Genomic DNA, 26,830 nt, shown 5'->3' with positions numbered 1-26,830 from the left:
ATATATGTATACATATATTGCTGCTGCTGCTGTGTGTGTATGTGTGTGTGTGTGTGTATCAGTAGTGGCAAGACATAGATCAGGACAACTGGCGATAGCCTTGGATGTAGGAGGTGACCATGGCCTTTTTTAGGCGAAGGTTTTTCCCACATCTCAGTTTGTTTGAAGCAACACCCATTCAATGACAAAAGGCTAGGTAAGGATGGAGGCAAATTTTATGTGGCTCTGCTTCACTTCAATTCACTTGCAAGTCAAGACATCACCCTCCCAACATCCTTTGTCCTCTTCTAGAACAAAGAGTGAACAACAACAGTATCTGTGTGTGTGTATGCTATGTATGTATATGCATCTTATATGTTACTTGTTATTGTATTAATTATATAATATAATTATATACGCATAATAATATTTCTATACAACCTATTACATAGTATAAAATATATAATTTATATAATTATACTATATTATACTTAATATTATTATTATTAGAAGATAAGGAGAGTGGCCATAGTCCTAGAGTGGCCGTGGAAGTCTTCCTAGAGAAGATGGAAATGTTCTTACTGTAAATTCCACATGCCTTTGACAGAGCTCATGTTCCCCATACCACCTACTCACAGACTTCTCATTTTTTGTTTTTTTTAATTAAATGGGTTTGTTTATTTACTTTTAGTTTACAACATTTGGTTCCACAGTCCCTTGAATTTCAAATGTTCTCCTCCTCCCTCCCCTCCGCCCCCCCCCCCATCATGGCAGCATGCATTTGAATATAGGATCTAAAAATATCTTCACATTCATCATTAGTCAAGTTGTTAAGAAGGATTATAATTGATGGAATGATCAGTGGGAAAGAGGAAACAAAACAAAACAAGAAAAAGAAACAGAGCAAGTAGTTTGTTTCAATCTGCATTCAGACTCCGCATCTCTTTCTCTGGATATGGATATCTCTTTCCATCATGAGTGTTTTGGAGTTATCTTACAACCTTACATTGCTGAGAGGAGCCGGAAGACTTCTCATTCTTTCAAAATGTGCAGTCCCTGATCTTGGACACTAGGGGGAGGAAAAGAGACTTCTTAGTGAGTCAACTTCGTCTTCTGGCAATTTGGGGAAGGGCTAGAAAGCTGAGTTAGAGGGGGAGCTTCTGAGGGAAACAGAGTCCCTGGAATCTCACTCCAAGTGTCTCTCCACTCCAAAGAGAACTTCAGGAGATTTCGATTCAGCTATGACTCTTGCATAGACTGGTATTTGAAGCAGTCCATAACATGCTCCCATCTTCAAATAAGACCACTGTAATATATGACTTCAATGTGTATAGCGCATTTTTAAAATTTTTTCTTTTATTTTTAATTTATGGAACAAAACAAGCATTTCTACAACATGGCATAAAAGATAATTGTACATGAAACTGCAAATCTACTATGCACAACTTGCTATTCCTTTCAAATATAGAACCAAATTATCATGTAAATTTATTTTTTTTCCTTCTTTTCTTTCCCATTTTCAGAGAAAGATACTGAAGTTAAAGGGAAAAAGACACTCCTACACTAAAGAGTAATGTCAAATCATCACAAGCCCCCAAAATCTTGGAAGAACTTAAAAAAGGAATTTAAAAAATCAAGTAGGAGAATATGAGGAAAAATTAGAAAAAATAAAGGCAATTCATGAAAATTGTGAAAAAATAGTTAATAATTGGAAAAAGAGATACAAATTCTTAAGGAAGAAGATAAAAAGGAATTTAAAAATCTAATATTTAAGAATAAAGAAAAATTAGAAAAAAAAAGTCATCCAAGAAAATTATGAAAAGAAAGCTAACCAATCAGAAAAAGAGAAACAAAATCTTAAGTAAGACAATAACTTCTTGAAAACTAGAATTGGGCAAGCGGAATTGAATGATTTTATGTCACCAAGACATAATAAAACTAGAAAAACTGGAAGAGAATCTGAAATATCTCATTAGAAAAACAATTTATCTGGAGAACAGATCAAGAATAAGATCATAGAAGAACTGTTGGGCTACCTGAAAGTTATGATGAAAAAAAAAGAATCTGGATACAATATTATGAGAAATTATTGTGGAAAGTTGCCCTGAAGTTCTAGAACAAGAACATATAGTACATAGAAGGTCATTTTGGGGTTGGAAACACCCAGATTCAGGTCCATACTACTAATACCTAAGATCTGTGTGGCCTTGGGCAAATCATTTAATTTCTCAATGCCCCAGGCAACACTCTATGAGACAGAAGGGTAGCAGATCTACTTCTGAAGATGGAATTTCTATGCCAGAAATTTCATGTTAATGAAATCACAGTTCTAGACAAAAAACATTAAGATTTTAAGAGTGTTTTCTATGGAACATTTAATTCTCATTAGGTAGTGTATGATAAAGGCTCAGAGAGGTTAAATAAGTTGCCCAAAGTCACACAGCCCATCAATACCAGGTCTCTCGAAGCATGTTCTCCATTATACCACAGCTGCCTAATCAACCTTATTTCCTGCTACTCTCATACCCAAATTCTGCTCCATTCTGGCTCCTCACTGTCCCTCAAATATGGTGCTTCCTTGATCACTTTTATACCTTTGTTCATGTGGTTCTGTCTTTCTAAATCTGTACCTTCAAGACCGGTTTTTTTTTTCCCTTGAAGCCTTAATAGAAATAAAAAAGTAGAAAAAGAGATGGGTGTAGGGGGAAAGGTGATGAATTCTGTTTTTGGCAATTATGAAGTTTGAGATGTCTATGGGACATGGAGATAGAAATGTCTAGCAGGAAATTGGAGATGTGAGCCTAGGTTTCAAGAAAGAGATGAGACTTGGCTGGATAGTAGATTTGGGAATTTTCTGCAGAAAAACTATCACCAAATCCCCCAAAGCTGATGAGATCACCAAGAGGGGGGGGTAAAGAGAGAAAAGGAAAAGGGCCCAAGACAGTGAGAGTAAGGGGAAGTAATGGGAAATAAATCTGGAAAGGTAGGCGGCAGCCAGATTGTGAAGGACTTTGAATGCCAAGGTGTGGAGTTTGAATTTGATTGGAGCCAATGAGGACACTTATTTTGGCAGCTAGGTGGCAGATGGCTTAGAGAGAGGAACAGAGTTCAGAAAAGGGTAACTGAGATTGGGAAAGATTGGAATCCAGGAGAGCTTTTTAATAACTAGTGTTATCCAACAATGGGACAGAGGCTACCATAGAAGGTAATGAGCTCCCTGCCTCTGAATATATTTGAGTAAGGGCTGTCACTAATATGAGATTCATAACCCTGGGTAGAAGGTTGAACTAGATGATTTCAAAGCTTAATTCCAACACAGAGAGGCTGTGACTCTATGATTTGTTCTTTCTATCCACAGTGTATGTTCAGGTGTATATGTGTGTGTGTGTGTATGTGTGTCTGTGTCTATCTATGTCTATGTCTGTGTCTGTGTGTCTGTGTCTGTCTGTGTCTGTCTATGTCTATGTCTGTGTGTCTGTCTATGTCTGTGTCTATGTGTCTGTGTCTGTGTCTGTCTATGTCTGTGTCTATGTGTCTGTGTCTGTGTCTATGTCTATGTCTTTGTCTATGTCTATCTGTGTCTGTGTGTGTGTGTTGGGAGGAGGTACCCTGACCTTCCCTCTCCGATGGAAACAAAACCCCCTGGAACTGGCTTGGTCAGCTCCAAAGGAAGTTGTCCCATCATGTTTGAATCCATTTCTGAAACTCCCAGCCTTATTTGCTCTCTTTCCATCTTCTGTTTTCTTTCTCTGTCCTTCAAAAAACATATCCCCAAATCTCTGCATTCTGAAAAGGCATAGCTCCAGCTTTAAACAGCCAAGCTTTTCCATCTGGATTTCATTAAATTCTTACATGGTATTAATTAAACCCCAGGAAAGAGAGAAGGCAATCGGGATGGGGAAGGGATCAAGCCTTTCTTCCTTGGAAGAAAAGACATGGAGGGAAACCAGTTCATGGCAGGTTAGTAACTAGGAGCTCCGCAACCTCTCTGTGGCTATGAGACAAGGCACTGGAAAAAAAGTTCCATGCATTCATCTGTGCCCTCCGTGTTTTTAGACTTCTAATTTCCCATAGTGCTCAGCATCTGGGCTAGCATTACAAGATCATGGAATGATATCAGTGGCACTGGGCAGGATTCCTACCTCAAATCCTTCCCTCTCTACCTTTGTTTTGTTTGAGTTTTTTGCTTTTTTTTGGAGGGCAATTGGGGTTAAGTGACTTGCCCAAGGTCACACGGCTATTTGTGTGTGTGTGTGTTAAGTGTCTGAGGCCAGATCTGAACCCAGGTCCTCCTGACTCCAGGGCCAGTGCTCTATTCACTGTGCCACCTAGCTGCCCCATCTCTCTACCTCTGAAAGCATCTTCAGTTCTACCTTTTACAATTCATTCATTTTGGTCTTGAAGGAAAATCTTAAAGATTTTCCAATTTTCTAAGATGTTCCTCATCAATGGGCCCTTTTACCCAGAGAAATAAAGACTCAAAGGGACTTGATAGCTGCCTTCCTTAATTGCAAGATTACCGTATGTCGAAGAGATACATTTTCTCTCTTAGATCCCAGAGAAGGCAGAAGGAGAAACAATGCTTGGAAATTGCAAAGAATAAAATTTAGTCTTGATACAAGGAAACATTTTCTAATCTTGTACTCATTTTATATATTTTTTTCTACATATACTCATCTATACACATGTCATCTCCCCCGTTAGAGTATAAGCCCCCAGAGGACAGGGACCATTTGGCTTTTTTTTTGTCTGTTTAGCACTTAGCACAGTACCTGGTACATAGTACACACTTGATAAATAATTGTTAGTTGTTTTATTGACAACAGAGCTATCATAAATGGAGTGGGCTGCCTCAGGAGGAGGTTTTCTTTATTGGTTATCTTCAAGCAAAGGCTGGATGAGCATTTGGGTTGTAGTAGGGATTCTGTTTGGGCATGAGGTGGGCTAGTTGACCCCTGAGGTCCCTCCCAGCTTTGAAATGCTTACTAATGCAAAGGAGCCCCTTAAATCTATCCTAGAGAATCTAATTCCTCTTTTTTTTTGTATTCCTTGTTTTCCCCTTTACTCATTTATCCCTGAACATAATGCTGATGATTCTTTAGTTTAAAATTTTGAAAAGGGCTATTTGACAACATTTACATTTTTGGTTTTTGTTGGTTTTTTAAAATTAATTATTTTTAGGAGAATCTAATTTCTCTTAATGTAGTTTGGATAAAAGAGAGCCGAAGGAGGAAATTGAGAGTGAAGCCAAGTCCGCTTATGTGGGCAACCCTACAGACAGATGCCTCTGGCCCAGTGGGGACTTGTTGCCTCTGGCCCAACAGGGACTTGTATAAAGTTTAACTGAAGTCTTATAAGGCTCATTCTGCATCATCATCAGATCCATTTTCCAGAAGCCTTCGTTAAACACTCCTTCCTATGACTTCAGTGGGGGGAAATACCTGCCCTTTGGGAGCTCAGAGCCTAAGACTATTTTTCTATTGTGGATGAACCTTTGGGATGAAGATGAAGAGGACACAAGAAGCTAGGTAGTGCAATGGACAGAGAGTTGCATGTGCAAAATCAGAAAGACCTGAGTTCAAATCTGGCCTCTGACACTTACTAGCTTTGTGACCCTGGGCAAGTTACTTAACTTCTCTCTGCCTTAGTTTCTTCATCTGTAAAATGGGGATAATGATAACATCTACCTCTCAGGGTAGTTATGGAGATAAAATAATAGTTATAAAGTGCACTGAAAACTTTTAAGGCTATATAGATGTTAGCTATTATTATTATGGCAGCTAGGTGGTGAAGTAGAAAGAGCACTGGGCCTAGATTCAGGAGGACCTGAGTTCAAATCTGGCCTCAGATGCTTACTAGCTATGTAACCCTGGGCAAGTCACTTAGCCTTGTTTGACTCAGTTTCCTCATCTGTAAAATGAACTGGAGAATAAAATGGTAAACCACTCCAGTATCTTGGCCAAGAAAACCCCAAATGACAAAGAGTTAAACATGACTGAAATGACTAAACATCAAAACTATTATTATGAGGACATTGTAAAATAGTTGGGATTTTCCCTATGTTGGAGGTAAAGCCTTTTGGGTAGGGAAAAGAAGGGGAAATGGATGGGAAAGATTGTTTTGCATTTTTGCCATAGGTAGGCAGGTTTTGAGCAAGGAAGACTTTTTGGAGGGGGTGGCGTTTCAAGTGCCTTTTGATGGTTCATTGCTTCAAGATTTTAGACAATCTTTCTGGTGCATAAGAGAGTGCCTTGGTTCTAGTACTGAGAATGATAGGCCAGGTACACACTAGGGGAGAGAAAGCATGGTAAAAGATTTTCATGTTCCTTTTAATAATGGTACATTTTAAATGCCCCCAAAGTTATGCTTTCTCCATATATTGGTATTTATGTTATGATAAGTTAAGTCCCACATGTTACTAGTAAGGCACACAACCTCAAGTCAATGAATACACATTCTTAGCACAATTCTTAAACTTTACAAAGGTATATGTTATGGCTTTGCTTGGAATTTGCCCAGTTCTCTAGAAAGCACATAAACTCACACCCAGAGCCATGGCACCTCATTCTCAAAACCATTTCTACAAATGACCCCTATTTCTCAATTCATTTTCCTTCATGTAGAATTTATTATCAGTTATCGTGCTAGGAGATGGGGGATATGAAGACAAAACTGCAAATAGTTCCTGCCCTCAATAAACTTATATTCTACAGGGAGGGAAATCACATGTACACAGGTAAGTATATACATATGCAAACACATTATATATGTGTGTGTATACATATATACACACCTACATACACATTATATAAGGCAAGTATATACATATAACTTACCTTATAGAAATCTACACTCACCTTACATAATATACTTTTATATACCACATATATGCATGTATATATAGAGAGAGGATTCCAAAAGTCTTTGGATAATTTTAAGCTTATTAAAAATATATGTTATAGATAGTATATTATGCATATTATATTATAGATGGTATATCTTATATATATAATAACAATAATCACATAGATAATATAACATGCTATGTCATACAATACTACAATATAATTTAATATATAGCATTAATTTGTAACATGATGCACTCATTATAATTATGCATATGTGTATGCATTTATGTGTATATGTTTATATATTTCCATATGTATTCTCTGTTTCCCTCTATATGTAAGTTTATATACACACAAATACACAGCAAATACAACGTAATGCCAGGGCTAAGTGATAACGACTGGTGGAATCAGTAAATGGCCTGATGTAGGCAGGGGCACCTGACTCGAACCCTGAAAGTTGAGGATGAGAACTTGGGATGCATCATAAAGAGAGGTTAAAGAATCTCCCAGGACTTTTAGTAACAGGGTTTATCTCATATCTGTTTGAGAGGTATAGACAGGAAGGGCTCTTTAGAGTTGAGGGAAGAGGGAGATTTGAATTGGCTGAAATAGTCTAGATAAGATTTCTAAAGGATATGGGGCTTGAACTGAAGGACAGGAAGAATTTAGACTTCGAGCCAGGATGACTTGGGTTTGAATCTCATCTTGGTTGCTTGCTAGCGGTATGACACTTTAGATGGCAAGTCATTTAATCTCTCTGAGACTGTTTCCACATATGTAAAATGAGGATAATAACAACCTCTCCCTCGTTGGGTTATTGTGAGAATTAAGCAGCTGGGCGTCACAGAGGTGGATTTGGAGTCAGGAAGACCCTGGTTCACATTCTGCCCTTGACAACCATTAGCTGGGACTGAGCAAACCACTTAATCTCTATTTGCCTCAACTTTCTGACTTATAAAATGAGGCTAATCATGGCACCCACCCCATAGAGTTATTGTGAGAATTTGAAGACATCAAGAGCTTTGCAAATCTTAATAGCTATATAGACATGAGATATTGTCGAGGTTGTCATTGTAGGGTAGGGGGAGGGTGTGAGCAAATATCGGTTTCCTAGTTCTGTATACTTTATTCTGCATAGGTTCATACAAGTCTGCTTATGCTTCTCTGCAGTTTTCATCGATGTTGTTTCTTATAGTTTGTTTAGCCTTTTCCTGACTGAGGGCCCTTTTGAGAGGCAGGAAGTGTGAATGTTTGCCAAGACATCCCTTTCAAACACTTGGAAAAGGTGATCATCTCAGATCCCTGGAGACATAGACAAAGAGCTTGGCAAACCTTTTAAAATGCTCTATGTTGTTATTGTTCAGTTGTGTCTGACTCTCTGTGACCCGATTTGGGGTTTTCTTTGCCCAGATACCAGGCTTTGCCATTTCCTTCTCCAGTTCATTTTACAGATGAGGAAATTGAGGCAAACAGGGTGAAGTGACTTGCCCAGGGTTACATAGCTGGTAGGTGTCTGAGGCCAGATTTGAACTCAGGAAGATTAGCCTTCGTGACTCCAGGCTTGGCAAATTATCCACTGTACCACCCAGGTGCCCCCAAAAGATGCTATGTTAGTGCCAGCTATTTGTGTCTACATGTGTATTTTGGACTGTAGCATCAGAAACTTAGATGTAGAAGGAAAGAGAGGGGTCATCAAGTTCAACCATTTATTTTATTTTTTTTTTTTGAGGCAATCTGAGTTTAGTGACTTGCCCAGTGAATGTATGAGGTCACATTTGAACTCAGGTCCTCCTGACTTCAGGCCCAGTGCTCACTCTAGCCGCTCCTCAACCATTTATTTTACATATGGGGAAACTGAGGTCCAGAGAAATTAAATTACTGGGCCAAGTCACACAGGGGGAGTGGCAGAGCCAGGATTCAAGCCCAGGTTCCATGTGTGTAGTGCGGATTGTTCTTTATGCGTCTGTGTTTGCATAGCGTGCAGTGCATCTGTGTATGTATCCAATCCTCTCTGGGAGTGTGTGAGTGTTTTATGTTTGCATCTTGTGTGCATCTGCATGTTCTTGAAATAGCTGAATGTTCCCATAACAACCATTGGGAATAAGAGTAGACATTACTAACTCCCAAAAAAGAGATTTTGTATTTACTTATTGTTTTAGTTTTCCTGCCCTTCCTCCCTTCTTGCCTCCCTCCTTTCCTCCCTCTCCCTCCTCCTCCTCCTCCTCTTTCATCTTCTTTCTCCTCCTCCTCCTCCTCTTTCTTCTTCTTTCTCCTCTTCCTTCTTCTTCTTTCTCCTCCTCCTCCTCCTCCCCTCCCTCCTTTCTTCCTTCTCCTCTATCTCTCTCTCTTCTCCTTGTCTTTCTTTGTCTCCTTTTTCTATCTTACTTCAGTAATATTTTTGGAAAATAAGACTAATGTAAAGTTAAAGTAATAATTTTTGAAAATAAGACTAATATAAAGTTAAAGCACATCCTTTCTGTAACAAATTGAAAACAACAAAAATGGAAAATGACATGTATTGTCAGTCGTGATTTCCATATTTGGTGGTTTTGCTTAACCTTTTAAATAGGAAGATAGGATGTTATTTGTTAGGAAGAAAATGTATTAATTAGAAAGAAGAAAAAGGAAGGGAGAAAAGAAGGAAGGAAGGAAGGAAGGAAGGAAGGAAGGAAGGAAGGAAGGAAGGAAGGAAGGAAGGAAGGAAGGAAGGAAGGAAGGAAAGGAGGAAAGAAAGAAGAAAGAAAGAGAGAGAGAAAGAAAGAAAGGAAGGAAGGAAGGAAGGAAGGAAGGAAGGAAGAAAGAAAGAAAGAAAGAAAGAAAGAAAGAAAGAAAGAAAGAAAGAAAGAAAGAAAGAAAGAAGGAAGGAAGGAAGGAAGGAAGGAAGAAGGAGGGAAGGCAGGAAAGAAGAAAGGAAGGAAGGACAAGTCCAAGGCAGAAGCTAGATGGAGGCAAGTGACCTCAGACTTAATGCAGGCCTATATAGACTTTCTGGAAGTTTTCAGACAGATTGAGTAAAGTATATTGGAATGGGAAAATATGATGGGTTACCCTCCTTGGAGAATTTCAAAGACCTCTGAAGAACCTGTTTGAACCAAAATCTATAGGACTGTGGGAGAAGCCGTTGCATAAGTAGGCTCTATACCCTAAAATGTGCTTTTTCTGGCCCTGCCATCTCCACACTTTCCTCTTAGTGGTATATGCTTTCTCCATTTGGCATCATCCCTGAGACTCATCATAGAACAGACTCCAGAGGGTTGATTCGTCTAGTTCTGTCTCTGGGAATGAATCTAAACTATGAGATAACTACTCTTTTTTTTTTTTGAGGCAACTGGGGTTAAATGACTTGCTTAGTGTCACACAGCTAGAAAGTGTCCGAGGCCCGATTTGAACTCAGATCCTCCTGATTTGAGGGCTAGTTCTCTATCTCCCAAAGCACCTAGCTGCCCCTAACCACCCTGTTCTTAACTTCTCATTATAACACATTTCAGGGTTCTACCTCCATTACCATCTGGGAGTTTTAACTCTGAACTCACTTCAAGTGAGTTCAATTCATTTCTTACTTGAGATAAGAGCTCTCCAGCCCTTTTGGTTCATTTCTTCTTGGAAGAAGCAATAGAGAACTCTATCCCCTGGAAAGTAAGTCAGAAAAATCCAGTGTTCATTTTCCAAGCCTGATTCTAATGAGTCATTCCATTAGGTATACATGGAGCCAATCAATTAAGTATATACCACATTCTCAGTCCTATGCTAGGTATTTCCATTGGCTTCAAAATGCCTTTGCTAGGGGCAACCAGGTGGCACAGTGAATAGAGCACCAGCCCTGGAGTCAGGAGGACCTGAGTTCAAATCCAGCCTCAGACACAACACAAAAATTAGCCATGTGACCTTAGGCAAGTCACTCAACCCCAAATGCCCTACCTTCCCCCCTCCAAAAAAAAAGTTAAAATGCCTTTGCCTGGTGGCCTTAAAGGCCTTCTATAATCTGGCTGAAAGCTCCCTTTCCATACTGTAGAAACCTTCAAGCTAGACCACATAATCTACTTTCCCACCTAAGAATGTTTGCCCATGCTCTCTCTGGCCTCTTCAATCCCACATGTCTTGAGATCATTCAGCTCCCATCTCAATTCCCACCTTCTCTGGATTAAAATTGCTCTCAATATCCCATAATTAGAACAAATGTCAGAGGTCCAATTTGATGCAATCACCACACCACAGAGAGGCTAAATAAACTGGCCAGGGTCACACAAATAGGAAACTGTGGAGCCAGGATTAAAACTCAGGATTTCTCTAGTACTATAACTGCAGCACACTGTCCAAACTAGTGTAGCAGTTGACACCTCTAGAATGAAGACAATTGTCTAGCCCACTCTCTCAATGGGGAGTGACTAACCCCTTCAAATTAGGACTGGGAAGAGAGGAAATCAGAGATGTAACAGGAGAATCTTGGACATGATGGTCTTTAGCCATGACAGAAGGAGGGAATCCACAATGATGATCTACCAAGAGGCTGCTCCCAGAACTTAGCACATGTTATACCAAGTTATTGTTTTGATTCCTGGTTCCAATTCTTCTTTTGGAGGCCACTCCTTAAGATGTCTTGAAGACAGCTATTATACTAATAATATTTGCTACCATTTATATGGGTTTTTGAGGTTTGCAATTCATACCATATATAGTAAGTTAATTTATTTCATCCTCACAATAATCCTGTGAAGTAAGGGCAATTGTTATCTCCGTTTTACAGATGGGAAAAGTGAGGCTGAGAGTAACCTGCTCGGGGTCACAGAGCTGATAAGCACATGAGACAGGATTTGAACTCAGGTCTTCCTGACTCTAGGTCCATCATCACCTATAACTGGCTCGTGCCTTCCCTAAGTCACTTTTCCTTAGGGATAAATGTCTCTAGAGAGAAAAACATCTCCCAGTCGTGCACTCTTTTTGCTGTTCCCTAGTTGCTGTATATTTCTGAGTCAAGTCTCCCTGACTAGACTGTAACCTTCTCAATGGCAGAGGCCATATCTCCTCCTTCTCCATTGTCCTCTCAGAATCTAGCACGGGCCTGGGTACATTGTAAATGCTTCATACAAACTCATTGCATTAAACTGAAGCCAACTTTAAAAAGGAGTAAGGGGGAGAAGAGATGGCAGTGGTTCTAAAAAACCCATCTGGATTGGGAGGAGTTGGGGAGGGGCTGGAAGATCCACACTCAGCAGTGTTGGGGCGTCAGGAGGTCATTCACAGACCCAGATAGAGCTGAAATTTTTGTAGGAGGTGTAAAAGATCACTCCTGTTCCTGGGACTTTATTGCTCCGAAACAAATGGTTTTGAATAGAGGAGAAAGAGAAACTGTTTCTGTGGGTGTGTTTATTTAGATGGTGTTTCCTCTCTGGTTCATAAACAATCATGACTATAAAGCTGGCTCTTGTCCCAGCAGCCCCTGTGGCATTCAGAGGACCCAGGAAAGGAGGCAGCCAGTGTGTCTGTGGTTAGAGCCTGAGGACTCTGCTGAAAAACAATTCCTAGGGGAGGAAGGATGTAGCTGAAAATTCTTCTACAACCTTCTTAGGCTCTTCCCCATCTATGACTCCAGGCAAGGAGTAAAGAAGTAAAGTTTGCCTTTGGTGGCCCCCCCCCCCCCTTACCCTTCTGGTACCTCTGTACATCCCTCCTTTGCCCAGGCACTTATCCTGTGGCTGATTGATTAAGAGTCAGCCCAGCTTCACCCTGCCCTGTTCTACTTTCACCCAAGAGATGGCCCATCTGTTAAGTGCATTGACTAACTCATCCCTATGATGACATCACTTCTCTCTGACTCTCAGTTTTCCCATCTGGAAAACAAAGGGCGTTGGGTAAGATTATCTATAAGGCGCCTCTTACAGTTATGAATCTTGTGACCTGCTGATCTGAAGGATCAGCTGAAAAAAAGCTTAATGTATTTTTAGTTTCTGTATTAAGCAGAGGGAGTACCCAATGAGGACGCATTGATTAGTCAGAGTCTGATTGTCTCATCACCACCTGGCTGTAACATATCCTTTGGTCCAAACTTCAGGTTTTACAGATGAAGACATTGAGGTTCATAGGGGGGAAGTGACATGTCCAAGGTCAAACAGCTAGAATAGTGTAATTGGGGCTGGAATACCACTGCCCTAAGCTGTCTTGATGTTGTTTTTACATACATATGTAAGAATGCAATGCACACACCTCCACATAATGCAAACACAGATACATTACACACCATACACACATGTACACACTCACACGCATGCACATGCATACACAGATGGCCATTCCTCCAAAGGAGACACTTGAAACAGATTCCCACATTGCCCCAAGGGCTATACTTAGGTATTGTAAGGATGCAGATGGCACTTGGCTGCCTGGCAGATGTTGAGGTGGCAAACTGGGAAACCCAGTTGCATTGGAGCTCACCTCTTGGCTTGACATTAGTAAAAGTTATTTGCTGACACACAGGGACATATTTATCCACAGAAAGAGACACAACAACATGCCAGAGGCTAATGATAACCTGACTTGGCTGAAATAGTCCTGGAGCCCAGAATGTCAGAGCTGGAACGGACCCCAGAGACCGGCTAGTTCAGCCCTTTCATCTGGCATGAGAAGAACCAGAGCTTGGAAAAGTTTCCGTGACTTGTTCAAGGTCATACAACTAGTAAGTGGCAAAGCATAAGAACCAGTGTTATCATGCTCTCTCATGCAACCTTATGGGGACCTAAGAGGTCAACTAATCCTCATGATGGTAAGGCACAGAAAACAGTGGGATAGCCAAGCTGCAGGATGGCAGCTTGCATTTCTATAATACTCAACTCACTCATCCCACACTTTCCTCATAATAGCCCAGGTGGTTGGAGGGGTTCCTGTTATTAGACCCATTTTACAGATAAGGAAAGCAAAACCCAGACAGTATTCAGTGACTGACTCATTAATGGGGGAGAAAAGGACTTTTATTCTAAAAAAAGAAAAGGTTTTATTCATTTTTGCCTTATCTTAAGGCTTTTTCTGTCAATGATAAGGATGATAATTAATGATGCTGAGAGCTAGCATTTATATGGTGCTTTAAGGTTTGCAAAATTCTTTACATATGTTATCTCCTTTCATCCTCAAAATAACCCTGTGAAGTGGGTTCTGTTGTTGTTCCCATTTTACAGAAGAGGAAACTGAAGCTCAGAGAAGTTAAATAACTTGCCCAGGGTCACACAGCTAATATATGTCTGAGGCAGGATTTGAAATTCAAGTTTTTCTGACTCCAAGTCCAATAGACTACCCATTGGGTCTCCTGGCTTCCCAACATTCCTTTTTTTTTTCTTTAAATTTTACTGACCTCAATCTAAATTTCCAAATATATTACTCCTTGACCCTACCCAGAGAGCTCTCTCTTATAATAAAGATTAAAAAAGAAAGGTGTGTGTGTGTGTGTGTGTGTGTGTGTGTGTAAACAGCTCAGCAATCCGAATTAACCAACCAAATGAGCATGACAGAATACTCACTGTTGTACACCTACAGATTCCCCCCCACCTATCTCTGTAAAGAAGGGAAGGAGGTAGATTTTCTCTTCTCTTCTCTAAGAAAAAAACTTGGTTGTTATAATTATACAGTGTTCTGGATTCTTACTGTTGCCATTGTAAGTCTTTCCACTTACTGGATCATAGCCTTTTTGTATATGGTTTTCCTGGTTCTGCATCCTTCAGAATGCATACGTTCATGTAACTCTTTCTTTGCTTCTCTGAATTCTTCATAGTTGTTACTTCTTGCGGCTTATTTGGTCATTCCCCAGCACAACCCCAAGAGTCTACTTTGTTCCAAGTTATTTGCTAACATAAAAAGTGCTATTATGAACATTGCTTAGAATTGTATTGAAAATGAGATAGAATTATAAAGTGTTTAGCACAGTGCCTGGAACACGGTAAACGCTATAACAATGTTGGCTATTATTATTTTAATTATTACTTCTTCTTATTATGCTGCAAGTAGAACCTTTCTGTCTTTGACTTCTACTCCACCCCTTTAGCAATATTCCTAGGAATGTGACCTCTGGGTCAAAGGTTATAGATATTTTGTCACTTTAAAAAAATAAACACGATACTAAATTTGTTTCTTGGATGGTTGGACCAATTCATAATTCTATTAAAAGTGTACTAGCATGCTTATCTTTTTGTAATCCCTCCAACATTGACCATTTCCATCTTTCTCAGTTTGCTGAGAGTGGGGTATATACTCAGAGTTGTTTGTGATTTGTAGCTTTGTGTTAATCATAATTTTGGAATAATGTTTCATTTGATTAATAGTTTATTACTCTTCTTTTAAAAACTACTAGTCATGGGGTGGCTAGGTGGCGCAGTTAGTAGAGCACCAGCCCTGGAGTCAGGAAGACCTGGGTTCGGATCCGGCCTCAGATACTTGACACAAAAACTAGCCATGTGACCTTGGGCAAGTCACTTAACCCCAATTGCCCTACCCTCCCCCCTCCAAAAAAAGGCAAAAAAAAAAAACCCTACTAGTTCACAACCTTTGCTCACTTATTCATTGAAGAATGGCTCTTGGTTTCATATGTTTGTGTTAGTTACCTGTATATCTTGGATATCAGACTCTTATCAGGGATAATTTTATTCTAAGTTGTTTTTTTTTTTTCCCAGATTGACAACTTCTTTTATCCTAATTGCACTGGTTCTTATTCATGGAAAAACTTTTCAAAAAGTTCAATGTAGTCAAAGTTATCTATTTTATCTATTGTGATTGCCTTTCCTCCTTGTTTGGTTAAGGAATCATCTTTTTAAAAAAATATTTATTTATTTACTTTTAGTTTACAACATTCAGTTCCACAAGTTTTTGAGTTACAAATTTTCTTCCCCTTCCTCTCCTTCTCCCTTCTCCCCCATGGCAGCCTGCAATCTGATATAGGTTCTAAAAATACCTTCATATTAAACATGTCAAGTTGTAAAGAAGGATTATAACCAATGGAATGAACAATGAGAAGGAAGGAACAAAATAAGAGAGAGAGAGAGCTAGTAGTTTGCTTCAATCTGCATTCAGAGTCCGTAATTCTTCCTCTGGATGTGGATAGCCTTTTCTATCATGAGTCTTTTGGAGTTGTCTTATGCCCTTGCATTGCTGAGAAGAGCCCAGTCTATCAAAGTCAGTCATCACAGATATGATGTGTCTGTAATTGTATACAATATTCTCCTGGTTCTGCTCCCCTCACTCAACATCAGTTCATATAAGTCTCTCCAGGTTATTATGAAGTCCATCTGCTCCTCATTTCTTATAGCACAATGGTATTCCTTTACATTCATATGCCACAACTCATTTAGCCATTCCCCAATTGATAGGCATCTTCCTGATTTCCAATTCTTTGCCACCACAAAAAGAGCTGCTTTAAATATTTTTGTACATACGGGTCCTTTTCCCACTTGTATGATCTCTTTGGGATACAGCCTTAGAAGTGATATTGCTGGGTCAAAGAGTGTGCACATTTTTATAGCCCTTTGGGCATAGAGGAATCATCTAACCATAGCTATGAAAGGCACATGAACTGGTTCTCATTTGTTTGTTTGTTTGAATGATACTACCTTTAATATTCATGTTGTATACTCATTTTGAGCTTATTGTAGCATAAGGTATAAAAGCTTGGTCTTAAACTTGATTTCTACCAAACTGCCTCATTTTCTCAGCAACTGTTGTCAAATAGGAAGTGCTTCCCCCAACTAATCCATGCTTTCACATGTATTGCCTCCCTTGAATGGGGCATTAAAGCTAGGACCATAGTAGAAAATGTATGTCTCAGGAGCCAAAGGCATTCAGGGCCAGGGGATTTCAGAGGCCCAAAAACCTAGAGAAATCTCTCTGCAATCTGTCAGTATCTTTATGTGTCTATTCCCATCAAGCAGGGAGAGGGAGTTAAGTCAGTTTATAACCCAAGGATTTCACAAATCTTTCCTGGTAGTCTCCTAAGTCATTAGAGTTTAAAGAGAATTGCCTGAATTGTAGGGTAGAAAGATCTCCTCATCAGAAGTCTGAAGCTACTGTATTATTATGGAAAGACTGCTTGGGGATGTGGATTTGAATCTCAGCCCTGTTACTTATTAACTGAGTGACTTTGGGCAAATTCCTTCTCTGCCCCAATGCTTCCCCCATATATAGTAAGAGGAGGTTTTTCCAGCTCTACATGTATGGTACTGTGATCTGAGTTCTAGCTCCTACCCTTCTAGTCATATGGCCTTTGTCAAGTCATGTTGGTACTCTAATGCAGTAGGGTTTTTTAAAAAATCTGTAAAATGGGTATAATTGTCTTTGCCTTTTTGATCAAAAAAGGGAAAAGAAAGCACCTTAATATCTCCAGGACTATTATTATTTGGGGTTTTGTCCTTACTCCAACATGCTTACTAGTCAACTCTATGACCACAGGCAAGCCACTTATTGTCTGTACCTCATTTTTCTCACCTGTAAAACCGGAGATAATAATCCTCACTCTACCTAAATCCTAGGGTTGTCAGGAAAATACTTTGTGACCTTAATATGCTGTGCCGATGAAAATTGCTACTTAATGGTTGTATGAATAACATGGTCATGTCATAGTTCTATGGAGGCCTAATTAGAACTCAGGCCTACTGAACTCCAGCCCAGTCTTCTTTTGACAATCCGAATGTTGCTTCTTTCTCTGTTTATCTGGCTATTTATTAAAACTCCTTTCCTCCACCACTGAGTTAGAGGGTAAGTCAGGGAAAGACTCTCAGGCCTCCTAAACTCCCAGCTGCACCTCATTGCAAAGAGCTGATTTTTTTCCCCAAGCCCTTCCAGATGTCACCTAAACCCATTTCCTCTGGTTCTATTCTCACTGGGGCTTGAAAGAGTAGAAGAAGCAAACACAGCTGTAAGATCAACTCACAGTGAGCTTGGCCCTCTGACCATCTGGAATCCCCAGAGGGACCAAAGGCCTGGGGTTTAAGCCCAGCAGGACAGTAAGGCCTCTTCCTTCTCCAAGAGGCGGGCCTGTAGATTCAAAATTCCCCATTTTTGTCATACTCTACAGAAATGATCTCTCATTCTGATTTCTAAACAAGCCTGGAAACTTTAAGACCGCCAAAAGATTCCTGTTTCTTCACTAAAACATGCCTCCCTTGGGTTCAGTTATTATCTGAACATATATCATTAGTAAATGATTCCCAGATATATTTATGCAGCCTCAAACTCTCCTGAGGGAGCCTTTCTAGTCTCACCTCACCAGCTGGACTGGATGAGAAAATTGAGGCAGAAAGCTGAACTCTGAGAGTGACTCGTACACAATTAGTAAGACTGGACTCAGAACCTGAAGACCAGTCTTCTAATTCTAAGTTTAGTGGTTATTTCAGTATACCATATTACCTCCAATGTGTCTTTTCTCTGTTTATGCACCTTGTCTATGTGCCCTCAGTTATCCCCTCCTGGAACTGTGGGAACTGTGCCTATTACATTGACTTTTTGATACATGAGGATAGTTCTTCCTCATGTCTAACCCGAGTCCCTGCCATAACCCAACCCATTTCCCCTTGTTAGGTCCTAAGGAAGAGCTGATGAGGTCACCTAGGACACACAGACCCTGGGGAGACAGGGAATCTCTATGAAAGCATGCAGGGATCAGGGTGTCTTTTCCAAGGGCTGGAACTTTGATGCTGTGGGCCAGGGCAGCACGTCTTCAGCAGGAGAGCCAACTCCAGTACTAAGAATTCCAACTAATCCCAGCTTTCAAAGGTCAGTTGAGCTGTTTTGCTGAGGACAGCAATTTGTTGCAGAAACATTGGGGGGAGGGAAAAGAGCTGCCACCATCACCTGCCTTCTCTACTTGGCCTCCCAACTCCCTTTGGGAGACAATTGTGGATGCCCTCAAAGGCTCAAGACTCAGGACCCTGTAGCTGCAGCTAAGAATAGTAACATGGAGAAGCAGAGAGGAATTCAGAAAACCAAAAACTGGCTCTCATCCAGAGCTCATCTACTGATTTTTCGAAATAGATGTTCCCTAAATGGAGTTAGTGACTGCCTATCTCCAAGGACTCCCTCATGGTCAACTTATTTTAGTCCCACAGAGGTACATCTCAGAGATTAGTGTTGGGATCATAAAAATATTGCCCACTGAATATTAAATAGCACATTTTTGTCCATGTAATGCCAGCAGCTCTTCATGGGGCCAATCCCCATCCAATCTAATCCAACATGTTTTCATTGAACACCTGCTATAGGCGGGGCATCCTTTACATGCTCCAGTTTGTGGGAGATAATGTGCTAATTATACCAAGTCCAGGAGTACTGCAGAGCTTCCTGGATGAAGTCTACAATCATTCAGAAGAGCTCAGTCTAACTATCCACTAAAGAAAAGACAAGTGGATGAAGAAGGTCTGTTCTAGTGATTAAGATATGCTACTGAATGGATGACTCATAGAACTTGCCCATCAGTATATATGTCTTCTATAGATACTGAAAATGGAAAATGAATGAACAGGGGAGGAGAGGGGGCTGGAGGGCTTTTGGGAAATTACAGACTTCTTTTAATTACCTTTAACAAGGTAAAATGGATAGGAAGTTGGCTTCAGAGCCAAGATGGATTGGATTCAAATCTCAGTTCTGGCACATATTGGCTATGTGACCCTGGGCAAATCACTTAACCTAGAAGTATTATAGTCAACTGTCTAAGATTGTGTTAGTAGAAAAGAAGGTGCTGACCTGCATTGGCAGAAGGGGTCTCTTAATCTGGAAATTCCATTTATCAGTAAATGACAGGTCCATTTGGTCCCTTTCTCCATCCATAGTCTTCTGTTATTGCTCCGTGGCTTCTTGACATGGATGTACTATATATGAGTGATTTAAAATGAATGTCAACAAGAGGATAGTGGAGAAGTATATGGCATATCTGAATGGGTTATAACACATTAGAAATAAGGAATTATAAAGGAAAAGTGAAATGCAGATGTTATCAAAGATATGCATAAAAAATCAGGTTGTTCATGTGGGTAGAGCAAGGAATAACCAGTGGACCCACTATGTGCTCCACTGGAATTTTCCTAATTTAAAGGGAAGGCTTGGGAGAGTAGCGGTACATTGGGTAGATCCTCATGGTGAAGTTGTGGGAAGACATGGAATCATTTACTCATCTTGAGGATAATCGAGGCAGTGGCAACACAAGGATGAAATTAAAAATAGTTTCTTTCCTCCTCAAGGAGCCTGCATTCTACTGGGTGGGTAAAATATGTATACGGATAAATATGTACACAATAATTTGAGAAGGGAGAGATTACTACCAATTAAGGGTGTCAGGATAAGCCACCTGTAGGAATTACCACTTGAATTGAGCCTTGAAAGAAGAATTCTAAGAGGTTATTTATTGGAGTGTAAATTCTGGGCATGGGGGACAGCCTATGTAAAGTCATGAGCCTAAGACCTCTGCTCTTTGACCCAAGAAAGACCAAAGAAAGGGACCCAAGAAAGCTACCTGGCTTGGCTTAAGGGTTTAATTAATCTGTTGCTGGGAATAGAGTTTCTTTCTGGGTGAAGCCATACAGATCATCTAAGGAGTGAGCTCATGTTATTGACTCCCTAACCACAGTATGCTAATAATTCCTTGACTTTATGTAACCATTCATACTTTTCATACACACACACACACAAACACACGTACATATACACATAGTCTAAGTTGATCTCGTTAGAGCCTTACTCCACCTTTGATGTAACCAGACATAAGCAGAAGAGGTTTTATGTTCCCCATTTGACATAACTTTTTGAAGTTTGTCCAAGGTCATGTAATTTGTTAGTAGAATCATGGGATTTTTGTAGGTTTTGTATACTTACTTCTCCAGGTTCTGTACAGATGAAGTGGAGATGGGGGGCTGGGGGTAGACTGGAAACAGAGGCGCTTCAGAGTTATACTCTAAGACCAGCCTCAGGGCTGATTTTTATCAGCAATGACTTCAGCATGGTATAGTAGGAAAAGCATAGTATTTGAAATTACAGTTGTCGCTTAGTCATTCAGTCATGTCTGACTCTTCATGACCCCATTGACCATACCATTCCTGGTTTTTCTTGGCAAGGATACTGGAGTAGTTTGCCATTTCCTTCTCCAGAAGCTTAAGTGACCTGCCCAGGGTCACACAGCTAGTAAGTCTCTGAAGCCAAATTTGAACTCAGGAAGATTAGTCTTCCTGACTCCTGGCTTGGCACTCTATCTGCTGTGCCACCTAGATGCCCCAAAGAACAGCAGTACTATGGGACATAATGTTGCATACATTACCAGACACATTTACAGTAGCAACTGTTTTTTTTATAACATTTTTCTTTGTTACAAAGGAATATTAAATATTGGCAGTTGCATGCGCATAAAGACACCGCTAATTTTTTTAAAAAGGTTTAAAAGAATTTGAAGAGGACAATATACCATATACTTACTGTTATGATGCCCAGTATCCTAGGTAACCTAGGGATCTTTCTGTGGAATCTCGAGACAAAAGGGAACCCAAGAGGGAGAGCAGAAGCCCACGATTCAGACCCATGGCACTAAACTGTATCTCATCTCACAGTCTTTGATTATAGTTTACTCTTTACTGATAGATACTCTTGTGTGTGGGGGAGGTGGTAGTGGGACCCAAATTCCCTCCCTCTCCCCTAACCCCTTACAAACACACAGTTTCTTTTCTCACCCCCAATCACTGTCACAAATCCCAAAGGCATTATTATGACTTCCAAGCACCATACTTGAACTTGAAGACACTGACTTAATGTCTAGCCAATCCCAAATATACAGCTTCCGACGTCCACTCTCATTCCTAAAACCTTTCCTCCTCACTCCCTAATTTCACCTGTACATGTAAGCTCTACATTTGCACCATAATCGTTTGTGTCTGCCATGTAAGGTGACTCATGGTTCCCAAGCTAGTCTCCCAAGCCACCAATTGAAATATATCACCCAGGAGGCCATTTCCTTTGGCTCTGAGCACCCCCTACAAAATTCCAAGCACTTGCTTCAATTTGCAGCAGCCCAACAGGGACAAGAAATAAGGAGGAAATCTTTTACTATAGCATACACTTTCATCTTCCTTTTTCTTGTAGTGTAGTAGAAAGCTCAATGGCTCTGGAGTCAAAGGATCTGAGTTCAAATACTGCCTCCATTTACTTACAATGTGATCTTCAGCAAATTATTTAACATCTCTAGACCTCAGTTACCTCATCTGTAAAATGAAGGGATTCAATTGTCTCCCAATTTCCTTCCAGCTTTAGACTGATGATCCTATGATCCCTTTCAGACCTCTGCTGTCCCACAGAGGCACTGACATCATTGCCTGCTCCTCTCAAAAACACAGATTCCATATGTGTGGGATCTCCAGGATCCTTTTGGGACTCCATATGTTTGTCATTTTTCCTCCTTCATTAAAGCTCTAACACATATTCTTTCTTCTGCGATGGTCTCATTGTCTTTGCCCACCATCTAAAGGACTCCAGGGTATTTTAAAACTATCTGCCATTTTCATAATTCTTCTTTATTTAAGAGTCTCCTCCACAAGACCCTATCTTGCTGCCAATCTGACCTTCTATAGGCATCATCACTCTGATGATTAAATTCCTTGCATTTTCAGAAGTTGATCAGGTTGTTGAAAACTGTGGCTTGGATGACTTCTCTTGTTCTACTTTTCACTGGTTCAGATTGCTTGTAGAGCAGGGCAGGAGAAGGTGCCCATCTCTGTGGTTAATTTTTCTTCTAAATGCCATCTCGTAAGAGAACTAACGGTCCTCTATGGGGACACATTGACCTCTGAGTTTCCTTTTGTTTGCCATATTATTAACATGTTACAATTCAGTAAAATTCAATAAAGATTTATCAAATGTTTACTATGTGCCAGGTTCTATGTTTGGGATATGGGAGCATAAAGAAAACAATGAAAGACTTCCCTGCCCTCAAGAAACTTACAATTCAGCTAGGTGATGCCAGTTCCTTCCCCTAAGACCAATGCAAGGCACCATCACAAAGGAGAAGGACAAAGAAGGTATCCTGAAACTCAAACTCCAGTGGGTCTTGCTGGATTTCTCTGACGTTAATTCTGCTGATCATCTGAATTTTTCTCAAGCCTAGGCCTGTCTTTATTACCTTTGCCCAGTTCAGCTCACCACTCCTCCAAATCTTCTTCCAGCCAAATCTATCTGAACTGTTTTTTTGATACTGGGAGGTGGGGCAGAAAAGGAGATGTGCTCCAAATCTTCCTTGGCAACCTTTGGAATTAGGATTGAACATTGGTTTGGGAGACTAGGGGAGTCATTAGAATAGTCCATAGCAGAGGCCATTTTTTCTCTAAGATTAAGGGATTGATTACTGATACAGGGGTGGGGAATCTTCAGCCTCAAGGCCACATGTGGCCTTCTAGGTCCTTGGGTGTGACCTTTTGATCAAGTCTAAGTTTTATAGAACAAACCCTTTAATTAAAGTGATTGGTTCTGTGAAGTTTGGATTCAGTTGAAGGGCCACACTTGAGGACCTAGAGAGCCACATGTAGCCTTGAGGTTGCAGGTTCTCCACCCCTGGCCTATGAGATAGTAGCTTACTAGTACTTGCTACTTCTTAAATCTTTTTTTTTTTTAAGTTGAAGAGTTTAGAAGAGGCCCATGCTCTTATCTCTTTAGACATAGACTGAAACAGTTTCCTAACTAGGTTCCCTGCCTCCCTCTTTAATCCATCCTAGAACACCTGAGGTTCTAGATCACTGGGAGTCAACAGTCTGATATGGCAACTAAAGAAGTTTGTACTATTCTAGCCACATGAAGAGAGGCATGATGTATTCAACAAGAGAGGCGATAGTTCTGGATTTTGCCCCGAGCAGTTAATAAAATAATATAATGATAATAATGAGTTCCATTCTAGATGTCATATTTTAGAAAGTACATAAATAAGCTGAAGCATGACATGACCAATAGATGGTGAGATGACTGGAGATCATGCCATTTGGGGATTAGGTGAAAGAAAGGGGGTTGCCCCAATTGATAAATTGTCAAAGGATATGAATAGGCAGTTTTCAGATGAAGAAATTAAAGCTATCTATAGTCATGAAAAGATGCTCAAAATTACTATTGATTAGAGAAATGCAAATTAAAAGAACTCTGAAGTACCACCCACACCTATCAGATTAGCTAATATGACAGAAAATGAAAATGATAAATGTTGGAAAAGATGTGGGAAAACTGGGACACTAATGCATTGTTGGTGGAGTTATGAACTGATCCAACCATTCTGAAGAGCAATTTGAACTATGCCCAAAGGGCAATCAAACTGTGTATACCCTTTGATCCAGCAATAGCTCTACTAGGTTTTTATCCCAAAATGATCATAAAAAAGGGAAAAGGACCTACATGTACAAAAATATTTATAGCGGCTCTTTTGTGGTAGTAAAGAATTAGAAATTGAGGGAATGTCAATTAATTGGGGAATGACTGAACAAGTTTTGATATATTAATGTAATGGAATACTGTGCTACACTGTGGAACATTGTGCTACAAAAAATGATGAACCAGTGGATTTCAGAAAAATCTGAAAAGACTTACATGAACTGATGCTGAGTGAAGTGAACAGAACCAAGAGAATGTTGCACACAGTAACAGCAACACTAGCAATGATCAGCTATGATAGACACAGCTCTTCTTAGCAATACAATGATCCACAACATTTCTAAAAGACTCATGATAGAAAATCCTATCCACATCCAGAGAAAGAACAATAAAGTCTGAATGCAAAAAGAAGCATACAATTTTCACTTTGGATTTTTTTCTTTCTCATGGCTTTTCCCTTTTTCTTTGATTCTTCTCTCACATGACTAATGTGAAAATATGAGTAACATGTTTGCACACATATAACCTATATCAGATTGCTGCCATCTTGGGGAGGGGGGAGGAGTATTAAAAAATGGATGTTGAAAACTATCTTTCCATGTTATTAGAAAAAAATATTATTTTCAAAAGAGAGAAGAGAAAGAGAGAGAGAGAGAGAGAGAGAGAGAGAGAGAGAGAGAGAGAGAGAGAGAGAGCTGGGGATGGTTAGCCTGGAGAAGAAGAGATTTATGGTAGTCTTCAAGCATTTAAAAGTCTGTCAGGTTGAACAAAGACTAAACTCATTCTGTTTGACTGCAGAGGGTAGGACCAGGAGCTATGGGTGGAAATTACGGAACAGGAGATCTAGTGCTTTAAAGTTGCAAAACACTTTACAAATATCTAATTTTATCCTCACAAGAATTCCGGGAAGTAGGTGCTATTGCTATCCTCATTTTACAGATGAGGAAACTGAGGCAGGCAAGTGACTTACTCAGGGATATATACCTAGGAAATATCTGAGGCTGGATTTGAATTTACAACTTCCTAACTCCATGTCCAGTGTTCTATCCATTGTACAGTCTAGCTACCAAAATATTTCTTTTCTTATCTTTTTTGCTTTTTGGAGGGAGGAAGGTAGGGAAATTGGGGTTAAGTGACTTGCCCAAGGTCACACATCTGGTAAGTGTTAAGTGTCTGAGGTTGGATTTGAATTCAGGTCCTCCTGACTGCAGGGCTGGTACTCTAGTCACTGTGCCACCTAGCTGCCCCTAGCAAAACATTTCTAACAACTAGAGTTCAAAAGTGAAATAGACTGCCTTTGGAGGTGGGGAGTTCTCCTTTCTGGAGGTTTTCAAAGAAATGAGGCTTCAGTGAGATAATATCTATGAAATGCTTTGAAAAATTTAAAAGCATTATGTGAATATAAGTTATATATTATGTGCTGTGTGCACACCATATCTTGTTGATATGGGCATTTTCTCCTGGGATGGGTTCAAATTCTACTTTTCTTAGCAGTGTAAACTTGGGCATATCACTTAAATGTTTGGGGCCTTGGTTTACTCATCTATAAATAAGAGGTTTGGATTATAGATTCTTAGGTCACTTTAAATCTGTGATCCTATGATCATTTTTTGGTAGATGTTGTACAAAGACTTCTCATTCAGGTATAGTTTGGACTGTACTGAGGTCCCTTCCAGCTATGACTCTCTGGGATTCTGTGACTTTTAGGAATGTGCAGATCTTATCATGTCACTATTCTACTCAGAAACTGTCAGTAGCTGCTTGCTGTATACCCCTAAGGAGGTCCCCAGAGTGTGACTGGCTACATTTCACTATTTTCTAGGGGTAAGGGCAGTTAGGTGGTGCAGTGAATAGAGCACTGGGCCTGGAGTTAGAAAAGACTCATCATCCTGAGTTCAAATTCAGTCTAGATGCTTACTAACTTTGTGACCCTGGGTAAGTCACTTAAGCTACCTCTGTTTATCTCAGTTTCCTCATCTGTATCATTGAAAAGAAAACCCCAAATGAGGTCAGGAAGAGTCAGACATGGCTGAAAAGATTACTGAACAACAACATTCTAGGGGTGTCCCTAAAGGGCAGTGAGATTTCTCTAATGTTATCAGCTTAAGCTTTCATTCTAGTCTTTCTTTAATATTAATTACCAATGATCACTTGTCCCAATATAATTTATCACTATCAGTTAGTATCTCTCTAGTATTATTTACCCTGTTGATATCCCCTTGATATCACTGATAAGCAATGAACAGTTATTGCATTTTACAAAGGAATAGTTACTGAGAATATATAACAAGAACGAAAGCCCCTGAACCTTTGGGATCCCAGAGAAGTAAAAGCATTGTCCTTTCACCCATTTCCCAGGAATCCATTTGTCATACAGGAAAGAATCTCAAAACACTTCAGCTAACCCAGATCTTCTTCAGTCACATATAGAGGTGAAAATCACCATTGCTACCCACATACAGAGTTATGCAGATTCAACAAAGAACATTTCCTAAAGCTTATTAGCCATTGCTGTTTGCTTAGTATTTAAGAAAGGCCTGTCTTGGTGCTCCAAATGACCTTCCCCAACTCAAAGGCAAAAGAGAGAGAGTGAGGGGGGAGAAAGAGAGAGAGAGAGAGAGAGAGAGAGAGAGAGAGAGAGAGAGAGAGAG

At 40.0% G+C, this 26,830-nt stretch overlaps 1 long non-coding RNA gene across 1 annotated transcript in view; it reads right to left on the bottom strand.

Annotated features, from left to right (window-relative positions):
- Positions 1–782: 782 nt before the first annotated feature.
- The window catches only part of LOC138146481 (uncharacterized), a 26,553-nt gene continuing 505 nt past the window's right edge, over positions 783–26,830 (bottom strand). The window contains exons 2-3 of the long non-coding RNA XR_011164496.1: positions 19,539–19,663; positions 783–1,048 (exon numbers count right to left, since the gene is read on the bottom strand). This is a non-coding gene — a long non-coding RNA (uncharacterized lncRNA). The remainder of the gene's footprint in view (positions 1,049–19,538; positions 19,664–26,830) is intronic.

Source organism: Petaurus breviceps, unplaced genomic scaffold (assembly GCF_028583685.1).
Source record: "Petaurus breviceps papuanus isolate PSGF00001 unplaced genomic scaffold, PetGlider_PUasm1.0 90762, whole genome shotgun sequence".
NCBI classification, from domain to species: Eukaryota; Metazoa; Chordata; class Mammalia; order Diprotodontia; family Petauridae; genus Petaurus; species Petaurus breviceps.
The sequence above is the reverse complement of the archived record's forward strand: the minus strand, read 5'-3'. Positions and strand labels throughout refer to the sequence as shown.